A 5000-nucleotide genomic window follows, 5' to 3' on the forward strand; every position below is an offset into this window, starting at 1 on the left:
CCTCCATTCCTTCCTACCTTCCTTCCTTCCGCTATGTACCTTGTGTTTCCTCTTCTTTTGAGCACCTTTGAGCCTCTCCTCAGCCAAACTTTCTCTCCTTTTCTCGAAACATAGTTGTCTAGCAGTATTTTTTTATTTTTTCCTTTTGGTCCTCTTCCTTTTATTGCTCTCATCTGACCCCGCTGTGACCCGAGATTATTGGAGACTTTTGTAACTGAGGTCATGATTGCCATAAAAGAGGTCTTTATCTTCTTCACTGTCAAGTCATTCCCTCCTCCTCCTTATCCTTGGTTTGATTATGTTTGTGCGACGGCCATGCACGCAAGAGAGCAAGCAGACGTGTCTTACTGGAGCCATCCTTCAAATTATTCCTTTTCCGTCCTCAATGCAAAACTATGTTTAGTAGGATTACATCTCTTAGTAACAGTGTTTTCTGGTCCTTCGCCAAAAATATAGTCAGCACCTGCCATTCCAACGTCCCTCCTGTCTATCGCTCTGGTGATTCTGTAGCTGTTCCCTCTCATTAAGCTACACTTTTAGGCTCCCTCTGTCCGACTGACACGACTGACATGACTATGATGTCCCCTTACTAGTCATTTTGCGTCTCTCTCGCCCCACCTCCCCATCCCCACCCATACTTGGTAGACCCGCCTCAGAAACTCCTTTTAGCGTTGCCCAAAGCTCGCTCTCGAACTAACTAAGAATTTTGTCCTCTCAAGTAGTTTCCTTTCTACTACTCCATCAATATCGTCGTCGGAAAGAGACGAAATTCTCCCTCTTTCATGTGGGTTTTATGAATGAATATAAATCTCGATCTGTCCTGGAGGGAATACATATAAGAATTTACTAAATCTACCTGTTCGGTAATCCCGTTTGTAGGCGCTATGGCATTTTAAAGCAAAAGGGCAACTTTTCCCACTCTACAAAGGGGCATGAAATTTTGCCCCGACATTCATGGTGGCTCTTCTGCCCTTTCTCCTCTGGCCAAGACCGAATAATAAGAATATCGTCTTCATGCAGTGGCCCGTCGTAAGCTGGCACCTTTCACTCTTTCATTGGGTCGTTGTTGGAAAGAACTGGTAAGTCGTGTGCCCAGTCTTGTCTTTCGACTGCGCAATACCCACCAGCCAACTTCATTACGCATACTATGTGGGATTCCTGAATGCTAGAGTCAAACCAAGGATTGGAGTTCTCCTCGAGAGTGTCTTTCCTAACTCTCAATCTCAATTCTCTTAAGAGGAGTGTCTACCATCGTCGAACTATTACGTTTTCTTTCTTTTTTCTATCTTCACTTTATTATTACATATTTTATGTGTTTTACTTCCTCCCCTGCACGTTAATTTGAAATTAACAAGGGCAATTTCCCCAGTTTTATAACACTTTCTTGCCATAAAAAAATAAGATTATATTCATGTAGACAATGAAAAGGAGAGATGAATAATTCATATTTCATTTCGAAATGCTGTGCAACCCAGATCTTGCTGAATATCTTGCAAGGCAAAAACACACACAGCGCTCGTTGATCTGGCGCTGATGAGAGTGGGTTCTCCGGGGTGCTCAAGTGCCCTGCCTCTGCTACTTAATTATGTATATATCGTTTGAGAATGTTTATTTACCCCGAGATCGTCGAGTGCGCTGCCGTGGCTTGCTTCGCCTGGCGCTGCTCCAAGTGCTGCCAAACTTGTGATTCCTCCTCGCTTCTCTTTCTTTTTCGTGCTCGTTTGTTTTGTTTATTTTTCTTCATTAATGTTCTTCATCAGGCTGAAGTTGTGGTTTTGTAAACTTGCAACACGCTGGTGTTTGGTCCCTGTTCTTTTATATGAAGCTGGTAAACTTATTTTTTTCACGTTGTGTAGAAAAAAAAACATGAGTAATTACATGGTGAGGATATTGATACATGAATAAACAAAAATAAATATAAAGCTAAGATGAACGCTAGATAGATTGGTAAACAAACAGAGGAATAAGTAAAGCGTAGAAAATCCAAAGTTATGGCGGACCGGTGCAGTAACATTTAGGGCTGCTCATGTCATCAAGTATTTTATCCATAGAATCATCTTCATTTGACTCCAAGTCTGTCGCATTTCGAGTCGCATATCTTCATTAGCAGTAAAGCAGTATCATGACTTATTACGTTTCATAAAGTGATATACAGATTTATGTACTTTCACGAGCCCATACAATCTGGATTGGCGTTGAGTATTGACGTGTGATGAGGATTCGGAGCTGTTTCAGTGTTGTTGACATTGGTGTTGTTGTGGTGGAGGTGGTGTTAGTATTGTTTTTTTTGGTTGGTTTTATGTCGTTCTGTTTTCGAATTATGGTGACGGGAAGAGCTCGTTATGTCCGGATGATTGAACCGAAGGCCGTTAATTAGGCTAATGATCATGACTATAAAATTTTGAAATAGATGATTAGACGAGAAAGGAAACGGTTGATTTTGCATGACTCTATTTTTTTCTCTTTTATTTAGATACGCCAGTGTCATAAGAACTCCGGTATGGCGACTTTGCAATGCGTTGATGAAGGGAATATACGCAGGCAGCAATGTTTCAAAGACAGAAAATACAGGAATTTCAATGTTTGTGTATTTTTTTCAAATTTCTCGGTGTTCGGAATGCGTTACCAAGATGGAATATAGGCTTTTGCAGATTATTACTGATGATATATGATGCGCAAACTTACAGGGCGTGTGATTATACTGACACGCTTTTGTTTCGTCCATTTTCATCCATCATTTTTGAAAGTGTTATTTCGCGTTTTTTTTTCTGACTGGAAAACAAACTTTGGGATTGGTTATTACAATTGATTTTAGGCGATTGCGAGGTATATGATACTTTATCGGTGTTCTAATATTTATGCTTAAATTTGTTTTATTCGGTTTGCAGAAAGAATTGCAGTTTTTAGACAAATTTAAGATCGGGAGAAAAGGCAAAATTATAGCGTCATGGCTGCTCATTTGATGGTAAATTGGAATAGAATTTTCTTGGAATTATCGCCAAGCTATCGTCGAAGATTTTTCTTTTCAAAATATATCACATAATCGTGTGCGTTTCTCACTATGATACCAATTTATTTTGAAAATATGGACAAGGTAAAGAGCCGGATCTTGTTTAGTTACCCAGACCCTGCGACGTGTACATTTTCTCTGAAACGTTTTCAACTCTTGTTGTTTTTCGGGGAAACTAAACTGAATTGAAAACTTCTTCATTAATTTTAGCCGCACGTTAACTTAATATTCTAGTGAACTGTTTTCGAATAACAAAATTAGATTATAACAATTTTAAGAACCCACTAATCAATTTCCACCAGCAGTAAACAAATTAAGTGTTGTTTGTGCGATATTTAAACTAAGTACTTAACGGAATTTCGAGTTTTATTTTCCTCGGGAATGCAAAAAGCGCACATGTGCCGTAGATGCGAGGAAACGGAAATTAAATCAAGACAAAGAAACCACTCAGGCAGCCTTAGAACTTCTTTCTCTCTGTTCCTTCGAGAGTTCTCCCGGGAGAGGACGGCGAGAGAGAAAGAGAGAGAGTCGCGGATCGTGGTTTTGCAGGGGACACTTACGCAGATTAAAATCCCGTTTGTGCAAATGACCCGGGAAGTCTCGATGGATTCCGATGGCCAGATTCTAAAATCTCATTAAGGAGGGACTTGATGGTTCTCGGATGAGAGGCTGGCAGTTGGGAAATCGCTGGTCATTTGTGATGTATTTAAGCTTATATATATAAACAATTAATGCAATTTCACTAATACGTTGGCGCATACTTTTATGTCCTATCTGAATACAATACCGATTGCTATTGATTCTGCAATGTAATCTTGTGAAAAGCAGGGCGATATTTTGCAATACAACTGCACGGAAACTGGCGTTCGACTTTGCTTTATTATCATGGTTGTGTGCAATTGCAGATGGATGTGGTAAACCTCTGGTGGTTGCAGCTGCCGTGCAGATGATATTACTGACCTCGGCGTTGATGGCTTTAAGGGGAAAAGGGAAAATGATATTGATGAAGATGGTAATATTATGACGATAATGATATTGATTTAAAAAAGAAGTATATTGCGATGATGGTGATATTGTTATTGATAACGATAATGATAATAGTAACATAATATTTTGTGCATATTATGATAATAATGACAATGGCTTTTTATTATGATAATGGTAGTGGTAATAATTATAATAGTAATTTTAAAAATGAGGTTCATAATAACAATAGTCTGTTTGATGACAATAATACTAATGCTAATGATGATAAAGGTTGTAATAAGGATAGTGATTAAATGATAATAGCAATGATGAAAAAAAAGAAAACAATAAAAGCAATAGCAGTAACTCCAATGATAATGATAATGTTAATAATGATGGCATTGATGATGATAACGACATGATGGCAAAGCTATTAGTGATGATGATAGTAATGATAATAACAATAGTAATGGTAATGATAATGGTGATAATGATGATAATGATGATGGTGATGATGATGATGATGATGATGATGATGATGATGATGATGATGATGATGATGATGATGATGATGATGATGATGATGATGATGATGGTGGTGGTGGAAATGGTGGTGGTGATGAATGATGATAGTAATGATATTTGGATGTTCCTATATTGATATTCATAAGATTGCCAGCTGGACCAGCGAGTGACGGAGTAAAATGCCTCGCCCTTTGTTTCGCGGACAAAGCGTGATGACCGACTCTTATCGTCTGTTCTTTCTTCCGGATTTTTGGCGAAACTCTAACAACAGCGACAGGAGTTTTAGATCTGCGTGGCGTATAATAGGCCTATTGTTCTTGACGCCCCGGCTTTCTTTCGGGATCAATAGGCGGGAAGTGAGTGGGGCGCGGCGGATCGGGAATCAAGGCTCGAATTCAGAAAGGCTAATCACCTGCTCCTTGATCCAGGCTTTCTTCCGAGGGCGCGAGGGGGGTTTCCGGAGTGGGGGAAGGAGGGATGGGGGGAGGGGGAGACCGGT

The 5000-nt window shown here is 39.6% G+C and overlaps 1 protein-coding gene across 6 annotated transcripts in view; it reads left to right on the forward strand.

Moving 5' to 3' along the window:
• Positions 1-5000, forward strand: part of LOC122263163 (uncharacterized) — a 278554-nt gene that overhangs the window by 179941 nt on the left and 93613 nt on the right. The window lies entirely within an intron of this gene.

Source organism: Penaeus japonicus, unplaced genomic scaffold (genome assembly GCF_977035675.1).
Source record: "Penaeus japonicus unplaced genomic scaffold, GWHDUDI00000001_assembly GWHDUDI00000029, whole genome shotgun sequence".
Lineage (NCBI taxonomy): Eukaryota > Metazoa > Arthropoda > Malacostraca > Decapoda > Penaeidae > Penaeus > Penaeus japonicus.